The following is a 17,585-nucleotide window of genomic DNA, read 5'->3' as shown; positions in this document are numbered from 1 at the left end:
GCTATCTGACTGCATAGAACAACATCAAAGAATGAAATGGAAATTTTCGTTAATACAATTAATTAATTAAGTCCCCAGCAACTATAAAACCTACGAAACCAAAGCACAAGTATAACTGTTCTGTGTGTGGAAGTATGACTCAACGTACGCATCTGGCACGGTTCTTCTTCAACAACACAAGAAATTTTAAATATCATTTATACTGAATTAATTAAAGGAAATTGAAATACCATAATTACTCAAGAAAACCAGAATTACACTCTAATCCCGGAACACAAGCCAGATGCTTTGTTGACTGAACCTGTAATGAAGCATTATTTACGACATTAAATAATGAAAAATAAATCAAGTTTCGTTACCTTCATATATTGACCAAAATCACTCTAATCATTACAATATATCTCCACACCGACTCGCTATTACCACATCTCAACAAGAACTTTTCAGTATCACATCTCAGCAAGCACTCCCTACTAGCACATCTGAACACGAACTGACTACTACGAGTCCTCGACAAGCACTGACTACCACGAGCTCTCCCCAAGCACTGACTACTACGAGTTCTCAATAATCACTGCCCACTACATCTCAATAATCACTGCCTACCACGAGTTCTGAACAAGCACTGCCTACCACGACATCTCAAGAATCACTGACTGCTACGAGTTCTCGACACACACTGTTCACTCCGCTACATCTCAATAATCACTGCCAGTGGAGGCGGCTAAACAAAACTCTCTGGCGCGATCTCTGGCGCTGTGGCTCAGTGTAGCCACCTTTCACCGTTGACATGTATCAACGCCCGTCAGCACCTAATGGTATTAATTTAATTTCATATTAGACATTACGATCCCCTTCAACTGTCGGCGGTCTCTGTCAGTCAACAGACGAGGTCTGCCTGTACGCTTTTGTGCTGTACGTGTCCCTTCACGTTTCCACTTCACTATCACATCGGAAACAGTGGACCTAGGGATGTTTAGGAGTGTGGAAAACTCGCGTACAGACGTATGACACAAGTGACACCCAATCGCCTGACCACGTTCGAAGTCCGTGAGTTCCGCGGAGCGCCCCATTCTGCTCTCTCACGATGTCTAATGACTACCTGGCAGTAGGTGGCAGCACAATGCACCTAATATGAAAAGCATATGTTTTTGGGGCTGTCCGGATACTTTTGACCACATAGTGTATAAATGTGTGCGCCTTGAGAGCAATTAATGGTGACTCAGTGCAGATGCACTCTTCGTCCGACCTCTTGCGTGGGTCGACATGAGGCTCCGAGCAGTAGGGGTAATGGACAGGGGACTCCACGTATATAGTGTGCGACAAGTTGGGAATTTTTGTGGAACGTGAAGCTTGCTCATGTAATGGTACTTGAATTACGTAACCATTACGGCAGGTCACCTCAACCTCGCGATACCAGCAATATTCTACTGTGTTTCTGTAAAGTAGTTGACATATTTCTGAGACAACATTCAGATTTGATTTCATTAATGTAGAGGTACTTCGATACATCGATATGTTTATGTTGCAATGGTATTATTCTTATGTGAATTCTCTCTTTTGTCACGATGATCTTTGTTTTTTTTGTAACTCTGAATTTTGGGCGCGTAAGCGGTTATTAGAGAGTCAAATCTTGGACGTCATGTTGGAAAGACGCAAATTGTAGTCAGTTTATAACATGTCAACTTAAACAGTGAGGAAGATATTTTCAAGTATGTTTTATATTGTGTAGTGATGTTTTGTGAGTTACGTGATATTGCAACAAAAGTAATAAAAAGGAAGTGTAACTTAAATTCGGAGTGCTGATTACTTTTTTTACATCACCATTGCGCTAACTCGGAAAAGTTTAATCTTCAAGAATGGCTTATGAAACACAGCTATAAAACTTTTGAATATCGCAGAATAACACGTAGACCTCTTTGCATCCGAGCTTGGAATCATCACCACCTAGATTTTCGACGATTGAGCCACGAGATCACAACGAGACCAGCGTGGGAAACACGAAAAGATGAGTGCCTAGTTTATCCACTATTTCATGTAACGACTTTATTAACTGTGCTCTAATGACACCTGCCACATAATATAACTTTGTTGTTGCCCGAAAATGCAATATTTAGCAGCGTGAGCAACACTACAAATCATAATTAATTTTTGACCTTTCTCGTGGTAGGGTTGTTAGACTCAGATAGGCGAACGCTGAAGACAACTGCCGTAAAGCGGGGAATCCGGTTCGGGATAAATTTTGACATATCGCCATTGAAATTATTTCAGTGCCCGACTGCGGCTAATATCGGAATTTCAGTTTCGTCACACACTGCCATTTTTCATAAACTCGCTGTATCTTCCACTGTACATATTCTGTCAGTCTTTCAGATGAGCAATTTAGTAGCCCCGAAGTCCCTATCACAAGGCAGAAAGGAATGTCCTCGTACATAGGAATAGAGGGTTATAGCTTTCAATACGTCGATGGCAGCCATATTGACCAGAAAACTTAGCAGTGTATGATTCCTATTTTGTCCAGGACTTGCGTCACTGAACGATATTATACGCAGCACATCTTACAAAAAGCAGCAGACTCCATCAGGAATTCTCTTGGCAATTACTTCGTTGTAAACATACAGTGTCACATGGCTGATATTGCGTGCAGGAAAGGAAAATCATTTAAGATAATCAATAACCAGAGAAACCATGCTCCAGTAGCTACATGTGTGAGACATTCCACCTATCTGTTGACGAAAAAAAAGAGAAAAAAATATAAACTTTGTTGAATATACCCTTTCTGCATCTTGTAGCTCCTTTGCATTCCTCTTGCACAGCCGGCCGCTGTGGCCGAGCGCTTGAGTCCGGAACCACGCTGCTGCTACGGTCGCAGGTTCGAATCCTGCCTCGGGCAAGAATGTGTGTGATGTCCTTATGGTACTTAGGTTTAAGTAGTTCTAAGTCTAGGGGACTATGATCTCAGATCCTAAGTCCCACAGTGCTTAGAGCCATTTGAACCTCTTGCATATCCGGGATATACTCCGTGTAAATACACTCCTGGAAATGGAAAAAAGAACACATTGACACCGGTGTGTCAGACCCACCATACTTGCTCCGGACACTGCGAGAGGGCTGTACAAGCAATGATCACACGCACGGCACAGCGGACACACCAGGAACCGCGGTGTTGGCCGTCGAATGGCGCTAGCTGCGCAGCATTTGTGCACCGCCGCCGTCAGTGTCAGCCAGTTTGCCGTGGCATACGGAGCTCCATCGCAGTCTTTAACACTGGTAGCATGCCGCGACAGCGTGGACGTGAACCGTATGTGCAGTTGACGGACTTTGAGCGAGGGCGTATAGTGGGCATGCGGGAGGCCGGGTGGACGTACCGCCGAATTGCTCAACACGTGGGGCGTGAGGTCTCCACAGTACATCGATGTTGTCGCCAGTGGTCGGCGGAAGGTGCACGTGCCCGTCGACCTGGGACCGGACCGCAGCGACGCACGGATGCACGCCAAGACCGTAAGATCCTACGCAGTGCCGTAGGGGACCGCACCGCCACTTCCCAGCAAATTAGGGACACTGTTGCTCCTGGGGTATCGGCAAGGACCATTCGCAACCGTCTCCATGAAGCTGGGCTACGGTCCCGCACACCGTTAGGCCGTCTTCCGCTCACGCCCCAACATCGTGCAGCCCGCCTCCAGTGGTGTCGCGACAGGCGTGAATGGAGGGACGAATGGAGACGTGTCGTCTTCAGCGATGAGAGTCGCTTCTGCCTTGGTGCCAACGATGGTCGTATGCGTGTTTGGCGCCGTGCAGGTGAGCGCCACAATCAGGACTGCATACGACCGAGGCACACAGGGCCAACACCCGGCATCATGGTGTGGGGAGCGATCTCCTACACTGGCCGTACACCACTGGTGACCGTCGAGGGGACACTGAATAGTGCACGGTACATCCAAACCGTCATCGAACCCATCGTTCTACCATTCCTAGACCGGCAAGGGAACTTGCTGTTCCAACAGGACAATGCACGTCCGCATGTATCCCGTGCCACCCAACGTGCTCTAGAAGGTGTAAGTCAACTACCCTGGCCAGCAAGATCTCCGGATCTGTCCCCCATTGAGCATGTTTGGGACTGGATGAAGCGTCGTCTCACGCGGTCTGCACGTCCGGCACGAACGCTGGTCCAACTGAGGCGCCAGGTGGAAATGGCATGGCAAGCCGTTCCACAGGACTACATCCAGCATCTCTACGATCGTCTCCATGGGAGAATAGCAGCCTGCATTGCTGCGAAAGGTGGATATACACTGTACTAGTGCCGACATTGTGCATGCTCTGTTGCCTGTGTCTATGTGCCTGTGGTTCTGTAAGTGTGATCATGTGATGTATCTGACCCCAGGAATGTGTCAATAAAGTTTCCCCTTCCTGGGACAATGAATTCACGGTGTTCTTATTTCAATTTCCAGGAGTGTATAATCGATCTGGTATCTGGTTATATCCATATTCAATATCCATGTGCACCGTCTTCTCTTGTGATTTTTGAGAACGGTATTTCCAACTATTAACGAGTTTTCGTTACAAAATCTGATCATTCATGCACCTCTCCCATTTCCCTTACCAAATCAAAACTTAACCACCACTCTGTCTTTCCTCTCGCCAACCACCGCCTTCTTATCATCCCTCACCATGATGCACGCCTTTTTTCCCCTCTCTCTCCGCCAGCGATTCATCTTTTGCTGTAGCACTCTTAAATCATCGTCACTGTGTCGGCTGTTTCGCATGTAGATCCGTATTACAACTATATCTTTCCTGTGAACTTTCAGCACCATCAATCCTCAATCTATTATTATAGATAGAGGATTCATGATGCTGCACCCTATGCATGTAGATGGAAACTGTGCATTTGTTGTTCAGTGCATAATCGACTGGAAAGAGGCATATGAGAACGATGGCGTATATCCCTTTTTCTTTTTCCTTTCTTTTTTCTCTGTACGTCGTGTCTTCCACGTTTTTATGTTTCATCCTCGCAGCCGGTTTTGTAATCCGATTCCCGTGACGTCTGTAGATCTCGTGTAATGCCTACGTAACACGAGAAGCAAGAAGATGTAGGGGTGAAACAAAAGCGGGCGAGTGGGGAGGGGAGGCAGAAGAACTCGCTACAGAAGAAACTGCCACCTGTGGCTTGCACAAAACAAAACACTAGCTCTCTGAAAAACAAAACGCTGCCGCGTCCTTTCTGCAAGGCGAGTGTAGCGCGCGGCGCCCGTGACGTAAGCAGTAGGTCGCCCGCGCATGCGCGGTGCCCCGCTGCGCCAGATACGAAAACAAAAGGCGAGCGCATCTGCTGCTTCCTGGCGCGCATGCGCGCACGGCGGTGTAGCGGGAGTCGCGGAGCGTCACAAATAGAACTGCTCTGGAGGGACAACGCCCCCCCTGGCCAGAAGCGCTGGGACTAAATCGGTCGCAGCTCTGCGCTGCCAGTTTAATGTGTGTGGCCGCCGCGTCAACAACGACGTGTGTGCTTGCGAGTGCGTGTTTGATGTGCCGCGCGTCGCGAACGAAACCGAAATTCGAAGGAACGTTTCAAGAAGAGACAACAGTCGCGCCTTAGCGCATGCGCAGTAACGATATTCGGCAGTTCGATGGGGCAGTTGAACGAGTAATCGCTGTCCGGCATTTGTCTAGGGCGCATGCGCAACAGTGATACTCGGCAGTTAGATGGGGCACCTGAACGAGCAATAGCGGTCTAGCGTTTATCTACAGCGCATGCGCATTAGCTACGAATCACTGCGTCTGTCTGTTAACTTTCTTTCCTCCCCCCAGCGTAACATTTCACTTCATCCGTTTATTCATTCTCTTTATCCACTCTCTCGACTCCTTTGGAGAGCTTTTAAAGAAGACAAGAAAAGCTGGCGCTGCGTTCTGTAACGCGACGAGCAAAATCGAATGAGCACAATTTTGGACGACAAATTACAACAGTCTCGACAGTAGCGTATACTCAGCTACAAAATTTTCTCCTCTGTTTTCCGGATGATTTACCTTCTAAAGACAAATTTGATTGTACATATAACGTAAAAATTGCTACGCAAATCGATACCGAGAAACTATGTGCTATAATGCGGAAGTTTTTAACCACCTAGGCAGTCCATCAATTAGGGAGGAAAGCACTTTTTACGGTTGTCACATTTTATTTCGCATTGCTCCCTAAACAGCCATAGTGTTTTCGCTTCCTCGTCACTGATCCACTAATCTCTACTCCTCCACATCTTAGAAAAAGAAAAGAGAAAGGAAAAATTCTTAGTGAAGAACTCAGCAAAAGTTGGTGCGTAATGTGTGGGGAGAAAGAAATTATTTTCGCTGAAAGTGTTACAGCCAATCTAGTTGCTCGAATCTATCGAAACTTGCTTTGAAGTCTTGGAGTGCCGTGTTCACATCACCTGCTTGTGGATATCAACACATTTCTGCGAGCACCAGTTGTCAGGACATGTGAAAGAGCGCTGGTGGTTGAAAAATTGGTGAGTGATTAATTGGCGCGTCGAAAGTGCTAAATGGAGTTTGCGAGCACGAACTGACGGAATACACTGTACCCCGACTCGGAACACAACAGTGAGCTACAGAAATAAATATTGGTGTGACGACAAGGATAGAAGACTGGAAAGAGGGCAGGGGAAGAACTGAGCGAGACACAAAAGTAGATGCACCAAGTGAATATATGAAGAAATACACGTGGCTGCATGTGGATCACGTAAAAGGTGCGTTACAGATTGTTAACAAAACTGGTTTTTCTGCTTGTTTGAAACTATTATTATTACATTTATTTAGGTTTTGCACACTGGCTATTTTCCTCTTGAGTCTTGTAATGTTGTTGTTACTCGTCAAAACTGTGTTGCCTTATGACACAGAGTCCAGAAATTTTAAGGACCATAAAACCTTGCATTTTTGTTTGTTTGCTGTTTTTTGTGTTCAGGGTTATCTACTAGTACAGAATTATTTGGAATGTAATTCACTTTGACTAAAGCTGTGTTACATATACGTGAGGGATTCACTACTTCCTCTAGACAATGTGCTACATTTATTACTACATTCATTAAGTAATCAAGTCAACAATTTTTTTAGATACTGAGGGAGACCAAGAGATGAATACACTAAGCAGATTCAGAAGGATGTAGGCTGCAGTAGGTACTGGGAGATGAAGAAGCTTGCACAGGATAGAGTAGCATGGAGAGCTGCATCAAACCAGTCTCAGGACTGAAGACCACCACAACAACAACAACAACTGCAAATAAATTCTTGCAACAGAGACTTCCATATGAAATAAATGAAAATTGTTGTAGATGTGTACCACAGGAACCATTGTTCAGTTCAATGGCTTTTTTTTATCTGTTCAAAGAATGAAACTGTCAGAAACAGATAACCTCTCTTCGTCCTTTATGACTACAAGACGCACTTTTTTCTTGGAAAACTTGCCTCCAAAAGTCAGATGCGTATTGTCGTCGTTGTTGTTGTTGCAGTTGTTGTTGTTGTGGTCTTCAGTCCAGAGACTGCTTTGATGCAGCTCTCCATGCTACTTCATCCTGTGCAAGCTTCTTCATCTCCCAGTACCTACTGCAACCTACATCCTTCTGAATCTGCTTAGTGTATTCATCTCTTGGTCTCCCTCTACGATTTTTACCTTCCACGCTGCCCTCCAACACTAAATTGGTGATCCCTTGATACCTCAGAACATGTCCTACCAACCGATCCCTTCTTCTAGTCAAATTGAGCCACAAACTCCTCTTCTCCCCAATCCTACTCAATACTTCCTCATTAGTTATGTGATCTACCCATCTAATCTTCAGCATTCTTCTATAGCACGACATTTCGAAAGCTTCTACTCTCGTCCATGTTTCACTTCCATACATGGCTACACTCCATACAAATACTTTCAGAAATGACTTCCTGACACTTCAATCTATGCTCGATGTTAACAATTTTCTCTTCTTCAGAAACGCTTTCCTTGCCATTGCCAGTCTACATTTTAAATCCTCTCTACTTCGACCATCATCAGGTATTTTGCTCCCCAAATAGCAAAACTTCTTTACTACTTTAAGTGTCTCATTTCCTAATCTAATTCCCTCAGCATCACCCGACTTAAATCGACTACATTCCATTATCCTCGTTTTGCTTTTGTTGATGTTCATCTTTTATCCTCCTTTCAAGACACTGTCCATTCCGTTCAGCTGCTCTTCCAAGTCCTTTGCTGTCTCTGACAGAATTACAATGACATCGGCTAACCTCAAAGTTTTTATTTCTTCTCCATAGATTTTAATAGCTACTCCGAATTTTTCTTTTGTTTCCTTTACTGCTTGCTCAATATACAGATTGAATAGATGCATCTTATTTCTTCGAAAAATTATCTCCAAAATTCATATGCGTCTTATATTCGAAATTAATATAAAAAAATCCCGTATTTGATTTAAAATTGCCGCCAGTGTAAAAAATTGCCATATATTCGGTGCCGCGAGAAGGTAACAATCTGGCAACATTGGATTCATCTGGAAGCAACAGTGCATCGTTGCGACGAACGCGAGTTGGGGGGATTCACAAGCTTACTAACATGGATGTATACGTTGTTGTCAGTTGTGAGTGGAAAAATAGACGTTGTAGACTTTCTTAATCAACTCGGTGTAGCCGCTCTTGCACTTCATGTTACTGTAAGCCTTCTAGAGAGATAAATCAGTAAGTTAATTTGTATTTTCACCAAGTAATATCACATAGGACTGTACTCTTGGGTAAGTCACCATTAAAAAATAAAGTGTTCCTTATAGAAAAACGTACTATAAGATTAATATATGGTGCTCACTCTCCATCATCTCGTAGATAGCTCTCAAAAGGCAGTTACTTTAATTGCAGCGCCACATATTTTCTCTCGTGAAATTTGTTGCAATCAACCCAGTAGAATTCAGAACTAGTAGTGGGATAATTACAATACCAGAACTGTTAATTACAACTGATTTTAGTTCAGAAAGGGGCAGATAATGTTGTTATCAAACTTTTTAATCACTTTCTGAATGATGTTAAATTTGGAAGTAGGTCTTACAAATCACTCATGCGACCCATCCTAGAATATTGCTCTGGTGTGTGGGATCCGTACCGTGTAGGACTAACAGGGGTTATTCTGTGTATGCAGAGAAGGGCAGCATGGATCATCACAGGTTTGTCTAATCCGTGGGAGAGTGTCACAGAGATACTAATGCAACCGAACTGGAAGACTCTTGCGGAATGATGTAAACCATCCGGAGAAAGTGTGTTAACCAAGTTTCAAGGACCAGCTTTAAATGACTCCTGTAGGGATATACCACTACGCCCTACCTATTGCTGACACGGGTATCATGAGGATAAGATTAGAATAATTAGTGGACACACAGAGGCGTTCAAACAATCGTTCTTTCCGCGCTCCATGCGTGAATGGAACGGGAAGAAACCCTGATAACTGGCACAGTAAGACGTACCCTCTGCCATGCATCTCACGGTGGTTGTACAGGATGGATGTAGATGTAGGTGTAAAAGTTCCTACTGCATAATTCCTTCTGTTTGACAGAACAATTTCTATTTTCAAACTTATACACTCCTGGAAATTGAAATAAGAACACCGTGAATTCATTGTCCCAGGAAGGGGAAACTTTATTGACACATTCCTGGGGTCAGATACATCACATGATCACACTGACAGAACCACAGGCACATAGACACAGGTAACAGAGCATGCACAATGTCGGCACTAGTACAGTGTATACCCACCTTTCGCAGCAATGCAGGCTGCTATTCTCCCGTGGAGACGATCGTAGAGATGCTGGATGTAGTCCTGTGGAACGGCTTGCCATGCCATTTCCACCTGGCGCCTCAGTTGGACCAGCGTTCGTGCCGGACGTGCAGACCGCGTGAGACGACGCTTCATCCAGTCCCAAACATGAATGGGGGACAGATCCGGAGATCTTGCTGGCCAGGGTAGTTGACTTACACCTTCTAGAGCACGTTGGGTAGCACGGGATACATGCGGACGTGCATTGTCCTGTTGGAACAGCAAGTTCCCTTGCCGGTCTAGGAATGGTAGAACGATGGGTTCGATGACGGTTTGGATGTACCGTGCACTATTCAGTGTCCCCTCGACGATCACCAGTGGTGTACGGCCAGTGTAGGAGATCGCTCCCCACACCGTGATGCCGGGTGTTGGCCCTGTGTGCCTCGGTCGTATGCAGTCCTGATTGTGGCGCTCACCTGCACGGCGCCAAACACGCATACGACCATCATTGGCACCGAGGCAGAAGCGACTCTCATCGCTGAAGACGACACGTCTCCATTCGTTCCTCCATTCACGCCTGTCGCGACACCACTGGAGGCGGGCTGCACGATGTTGGGGCGTGAGCGGAAGACGGCCTAACGGTGTGCGGGACCGTAGCCCAGCTTCATGGAGACGGTTGCGAATGGTCCTCGCCGATACCCCAGGAGCAACAGTGTCCCTAATTTGCTGGGAAGTGGCGATGCGGTCCCCTACGGCACTGCGTAGGATCCTACGGTCTCGGCGTGCATCCGTGCGTCGCTGCGGTCCGGTCCCAGGTCGACGGGCACGTGCACCTTCCGCCGACCACTGGCGACAACATCGATGTACTGTGGAGACCTCACGCCCCACGTGTTGAGCAATTCGGCGGTACGTCCACCCGGCCTCCCGCATGCCCACTATACGCCCTCGCTCAAAGTCCGTCAACTGCACATACGGTTCACGTCCACGCTGTCGCGGCATGCTACCACTGTTAAAGACTGCGATGGAGCTCCGTATGCCACGGCAAACTGGCTGACACTGACGGCGGCGGTGCACAAATGCTGCGCAGCTAGCGCCATTCGACGGCCAACACCGCGGTTCCTGGTGTGTCCGCTGTGCCGTGCGTGTGATCATTGCTTGTACAGCCCTCTCGCAGTGTCCGGAGCAAGTATGGTGGGTCTGACACACCGGTGTCAATGTGTTCTTTTTTCCATTTCCAGGAGTGTAGTTAACATACAGCAGTAGCGTTAGATTCTCAATTTTGTTATTAAATAAAATAGGCCCTATTGTCTTACGTTGTGCGAACTCATCAGCTAGGAACCATATTTAAATACCAATCAAGCTAATATTCTGTAACACGTTGCACGCCATAACGATATATCGTGCAAAGTGACTCACACGTCGCGTTACTGACCGAGCATAGAAATCGCTGGCGCGCGATCCTTTTTTCGTCGGTAAACAGGGCTGAAAGCGTAGCTATTAGTTTTATCTAAACTTGAGCTGCCCGCATCTCAGACGCTAGGAGATAATACCGTGTTTACCTATATTTTTCACTGACAGATAAGAGGATTTCATCCGGAATTCGCCGATAGCAGACGCCACTCTTAAGCTGCTGCCGCAAAGTCGACCTACTTTTCGATTCTTGTGCCCTAAGTGTGGAAGAACCGTAGCGATTTGTTTCGAATATCTGAAATCGTGCCGTATTTTTCAGAACGGGAGACACCCACCGACTGACATGTAGTACTCTCCAAATTATCAGTAGTTACGAAGAACCATTTGCTGCATGATGCTGGGGGAACACTGGACCCGCATTCGGGGGGACAACGGTTTATATCCCCGACAGACCATCCAGGTTTCTCGAGGTTTCCCCATATCGAGTAAGCCGAATTTTGCGATGGTTCCTTTGAAAAAGATAATACAGCCGATATCCTTCCCCAACCTTCCTGAAAACCAGCTTCTGCTCCGTCTCTAATGATCGCGTCATCTAACAAGGGAACCTCCCCATCGCACCCCCCTCAGATTTAGTTATACGTTGGCACAGTGGATAGGCCTAGAAAAACTGAACACAGATCAATCGAGAAAACAGGAAGAAGTTGTGTGGAACTCTGAAAAAAATAAGAAAAAATATACAAACTGAGTAGTCCATGCGCAAGATATGCAACATCAAGGACAACTTGATGTCAGGAGCGCCGTGGTCTCGTGGTTAGCGTGAGCAGCTGCGGAACGAAAGGTCCTTGGTTCAAGTCTTCCTTTGAGTGAATGTTTTAATTTTTTATTTACAGACAATTATGTGACGCACATGCCGTCCCCGGAGTCGTATAGAATATATCAGAAGTGTTTTCCTGTGAAGGAATCGGTTGACCTATGACCTTGCGATCTAATGTTATCGGTTCCCATTGGAGAGGCACGTCCTTTCGTCTACTAATCGCACGGTTTTGCGGTGCGGTCGCAAAACACAGACACTAAACTTATTACAGTGAACAGAGACGTCAATGGACGAACGGACAGATCATACCTTTGCGAAAAAAAAAGAATTTTTCACTCAAAGGAAGACTTGAACCAAGGGCCTTTGGCTCCGCAGCTGCTCACGCTAACCACGGGACCACGGCGCTCCTGTGCTCACATTATCCTTGAAGTTGCTTATCTTGCGCATGTATTCAGGTTGTATATTTTTGCTTATTTTTTTCATAAATCCACACAACTTCTTCCTCTTTTCTCGATTGATCAGTTTTTCAAGGCCTATCCACTGTGCCAACTTGTAACTAAATCTGAGGGGGGTGCGATGGGGAGGTTCCCTTGTAAGTGACGTTAAACACTAGTCCTCCCATTTTCTGTTTCTGTTCTGAATTTTTCATTGTCGTCAAGGAATCTAAGGGGATCTGAGGTGATTTAGACTGAAGAGCCAGATAAACTGTATCGTGCAGAGTCCCCGCGAGCACGCAGAAGTGCCACAACACGACGTGGCATGGACTCGACTAATGTCTGAAGTATTGCTGAAGGGAACTGACACCATGAATCCTGCAGGGCTGTCCATAAATCCGTAAGAGTACGAGGGAGTGGAGATCTCTTCTGAACAGCACGTTGCAAGCCATCCCAGATATGCTCAATAATGTCCACTTGTCCGGCAAGTTTGCTGGCAAGCGGATGTGTTTACACTGAGAAGAGTGTTCGTGGAGCCACTCTGTAGCAATTCTGGACGTGTGGGGTGTCGCATTGTCCTGCTGGAATTGCCCAAGTCTGTCGGAATGCACAATGGACATGGATGGATGCAGGTGGTCAGACAGGATGCTTACGTACGTGTCACCTGTCAGAGTCGTATCTAGACGTACCAGGGGTCCCATATCGCTCCAACTGCACACACCCCACAACATTACAGAGCCTCCACCAGCTTGAACAGGCCCCTGCTGTCATGCAGGGTATTCATCAGCTAGGCTCCATACCCGTAACGTCCGTCCGCTCGATACAATCTGAAACGAGACTCGTCCGACCAAACAACGTATTTCCAATCATCAACAGTCCAATGTCGGTGTTGATGGGCCCAGGCGTGTGTGCGGTCATCAAGGGTACACGAGTGGACCTTTGGCTCCGAAAGCCCATATCGATGATGTTTCGTTGAATGGTTGGCACACTGGCACTTGCTGATGACCCACAATTGAAATCTGCAGCAGTTTGCGGAAGGGTTCCACTTCTGTCACGTTGAACGATTCTCTAGAGTCGTCCTTGGTCCCGTTCTTACAGGATGTTTCTCCGGCGACAGCGATGTATTAGATTTGATGTTTTAGCGGATTTCTGATATTGACGGTACAACCGTGACATGTTCCTACGGGCAAATCCCCACTTGAAACTTCCTGGCAGATAAAAACTGTGTGCTGGACCGAGACTCGAACTCGGGACCTTTGCCTTTCGCGGGCAAGTGCTCTACCATCTGAGCTACCCAAGGACGACTCACGCCCCGTCCTTTACTTCCGCTATTACCTCGTCTCCTACTTTCCAAAGTTCACAGAACGTCTAGTGCGACCCTAGCAGAACTAGCACTCCTGAAAGAAAGCATATTGCAGAGACATGGCTTAGACAGAGCCTGCAATATTTCCAGAATGAAAACGTAGGAGACGACGTACTGGCCGATGTAAAGCTGTGAGGAGGGGGCGTGAGTCGTGCTTGGGTAGCTCAGATGGTAGAGCACATGCCTGCGAAAGGCAAAGGTCCCGAGTTCGAGTCTCGGTCCAGCACACAGTTTTAATCTGACAGGAAGTTTCATATCAGCGCACACTCCGCTGCAGAGTGGAAAAAAAATCTCGTTCTGAAATCTCCACGTCATTGCTACCCCAGAGGTGCTATGTCCCATCGGTGGTGCGCCGACTATAACACGACGTTCAAACTCACTTAAATCTTGATAACCTGCCATTGTAGCGGCAGTAACCGATCTAACAACTGCGCCAGACACTTGTTGCCTTATACAGGGTTATTACAAATGACTGAAGCGATTTCACAGCTCTACAATAACTTTATTATTTGAGATATTTTCACAAAGCTTTGCACATACATACAGAAACTCAAAAAGTTTTTTTAGGCATTCACAAATGTTCGATATGTGCCCCTTTAGTGATTCGGCAGACATCAAGCCGATAATCGAGTTCCTCCCACACTCGGCGCAGCATGTCCCCATCAATGAGTTCGAAAGCATCGTTGATGTGAGCTCGCAGTTCTGGCACGTTTCTTGGTAGAGGAGGTTTAAACACTGAATCTTTCACATAACCGCACAGAAAGAAATCGCATGGGGTTACGTCGGGAGAGCGTGAAGGCCGTGACATGAATTGCTGATCATGATCTCCACCACGACCGAACCATCGGTTTTCGAATCTCCTGTTTAAGGAATGCCAAACATCGTGATGAAAGTGCGGTGGAGCACCATCCTGTTGAAAAATGAAGTCGGCGCTGTCGGTCTCCAGTTGTGGCATGAGCCAATTTTCCAGCATGTCCAGATACACATCACTGAAAACAAGTTTCGCACTGAACGCATCCTCTCCCAGGAGCTGTTGCAACCGCGCCGAAAATTCAAAGCGTTTTACTTTGTCATCGGGTGTCAGGGTTCGTAGCAATTGTAAACGGTAAGGCTTCTGCTTTAGCCTTTTCCGTAAGATTTTCCAAACCGTCGGCTGTGGTACGTTTAGCTCCCTGCTTGCTTTATTCGTCGACTTCCGCGGGCTACGCGTGAAACTTGCCCGCACGCGTTCAACCGTTTCTTCGCTCACTGCAGGCCGACCCGTTGATCTCCCCTTACAGAGGCGTCCAGAAGCCTTAAAAATGCGCATACCATCGCCGAATGGAGTTAGCAGTTGGTGGATCTTTGTTAAACTTCGTCCTGAACTGTTGTTGCACTGTTATGACTGACTGATGTGAGTGCATTTCAAGCACGACATACGCTTTCTCGGCTCCTGTCGCCATTTTGTCTCACTGCGCTCTCGAGCGCTCTGGCGGCAGAAACCGGAAGTGCGGCTTCAGCCGAACAAAACTTTATGAGTTTTTCTACGTATCTGTAGTGTGTCGTGACCATATGTCAATGAATGGAGCTACCGTGAATTTATGAAATCGCTTCAATCATTTGTAATAGCCCTGTATAGGCGTTGCCGTTAGCAGCCTTTTTACATATCTCTGTATTTGAATACCAGTTTTTTTTGGCGCTACAGTGTAACTATTCATGCTGTGACGGTGGCTTCAGTATGTTGCAGGACAGAGAGTGTGGTCACTACATCAATACACATTGAACATGTGGAGAGACGTTAGGTCCCTGTGGTGTGGGAAAAGTTGCGGACACACGGCTTGTTCGCGGAGACTTGCGAACAATGCCAACTGGAGGATGCCATTTGGTAGTCAAAATAATGGTTCAAATGGCTCTGAGCACTATGGGGCTTAACATCTGAGGTCATCAGTCCTCTAGAACTTAGAACTACTTAAACCTAACTAACGTCAGGACAGCACACACATCCATGCCCGAGGCAGGATTCGAACCTGCGACCACAGCGGACGCGCGGTTCCAGACTGTAGCGCCTAGAACCAGTCGGTCACATCGGCCGGCTCTTTGCTAGTCGCGAGGGACTGCTGCCTAAAGTACCTACCGCAGATGATGTCCGGAAATCACTGAGCACAAAACGCAATTCCTATTGAAATCCGTCTGCTACTGCTGCATGATCAGTGAATCATATTGCGCAAATTTTCTGCCACATTCTAATCCTGCCAGAGACAGCAAAGGACCTGGAAGAGCAGCTGAACGTAATGGACAGTATCTTGAAACGAGGATATAGGATGAACATCAACAACAGCAAAACGAGGATAACGGAATGTAGTCGAATTAAATGGGTTATGCTGAGGGAATTAGATTAGGAAATGAGACGCTTAAAGTAGTAAAGGAGTTTTGCTATTTGGGGAGCAAACTGTGATGGTCGAAGTAGAGAGGATATAAAATGTAGACTGGCAATGGCAAGGAAAGCGTTTCCGAAGAAGAGAAATTTGTTAACATCGAGTATTGATTTAAGTGTCAAGAAGTCATTTCTGAAAGTATTTGTATGGAGTGTAGCCATGTATGGAAGTGAAACATGGACGATAACTAGTTTGGACAAGAAGAGAATAGAAGCTTTCGAAATGTGGTGCTACAGAAGAATGCTGAAGATTAGATGGGTAGATCACGTAACTAATGAGGAGGTACTGAATAGTATTGGGGAGAAGAGAAATTTGTGGCACAACTTGACTAGAAGAAGGGATCGGTTGGTAGGACATGAAGGGATCACCAATTTAGTATTGGAGGGCAGAGTGGAGGGTAAAAATCGTAGAGGGAGACCAAGAGATGAATACACCAAGCAGATTCAGAAGGATGTAGGTTGCAGTAGGTACTGGGAGATGAAGAAGCTTGCACAGGATAGAGTAGCATGGAGAGCTGCATCAAACCAGTCTCAGGACTGAAGACCGCAACAACAACAGCAACAATTTTCTCACCTTGACAAGCAACAACCGTTCTTTAATTCCCCTATTCCCTTTTCAGTGACCAGCGGTGCTGACAGTGACCTTACCTTAAACCTTTCCCGGGTTGTTTGTACAAATCAGTCAGTACTAGCTCTTCTAATTCGCTCTGATGAAAGAGAATGGGTTTCTATCTGTTATCGATACCACACTGCCTGAAATAGAAAAAAAACTTTTTATTTCGTCGTCATAGTAAGCTCCGTAATACAACCGTATTAGTCTTTTGAGTGTGCATCTCCACTCCAAATACCGATCGTTTTGGAGTGTGTTTACTCATGCCAGCCGCTTGGCGGCGTTGCTGTAGCGAAGTTACAGAAGAACAGTGGGATTTGGTGACTTGCTATCTTGAGCTCTGTACAGGTAAAGACGCAGGAGGTTTATTTAGCGCGGCGAGCGTACTGTTTTCTGACGAAGTGATCAAAATGGCAAAGGGAAAATAAGAATTAAGTGTCTGAATTCGAACGTGAACGCGAAATGCCTGGAACAATGAATCGTAGCTGCTGCTTTCCTTAGGATTCAAATGGTTCAAATGGCTCTGAGCACTATGGGACTCAACTGCTGAGGTCATCAGTCCCCTAGAACTTAGAACTACTTAAACCTAACTAACCTAAGGACATCGCACACACCCATGCCCGAGGCAGGATTCGAACCTGCGACCGTAGCAGTCCCGCGGTTCCGGACTGAGCGCCTAGAACCGCTAGACCAAAGCGGCCGGCCTCCTTAGGATTACTGCAAAACTTGCCACATACGTGGGTTGGTGCGTTTCGCCGGCTTCTAATTAGAGCTGAGG

At 46.4% G+C, this 17,585-nt stretch overlaps 1 protein-coding gene across 2 annotated transcripts in view; it reads left to right on the top strand.

The window, feature by feature from the left end:
* The window catches only part of LOC126213229 (nostrin), an 817,565-nt gene that overhangs the window by 317,072 nt on the left and 482,908 nt on the right, over positions 1-17,585 (top strand). The window contains exon 1 of one of the 2 annotated variants that reach the window (XM_049940879.1): positions 5,534-6,734. The exons of the other annotated variant lie outside the window; for it this stretch is intronic. The gene's annotated coding sequence lies outside the window, so the exon portion shown is untranslated. Of the gene's footprint in view, positions 1-5,533; positions 6,735-17,585 lie in introns of those variants that run through there. 2 annotated transcript variants of the gene reach the window in all.

Source organism: Schistocerca nitens, chromosome 11 (assembly GCF_023898315.1).
Source record: "Schistocerca nitens isolate TAMUIC-IGC-003100 chromosome 11, iqSchNite1.1, whole genome shotgun sequence".
Lineage (NCBI taxonomy): Eukaryota > Metazoa > Arthropoda > Insecta > Orthoptera > Acrididae > Schistocerca > Schistocerca nitens.
Note: the sequence above shows the minus strand (reverse complement) of the source record. Positions and strands in the feature narration are given on the sequence as shown.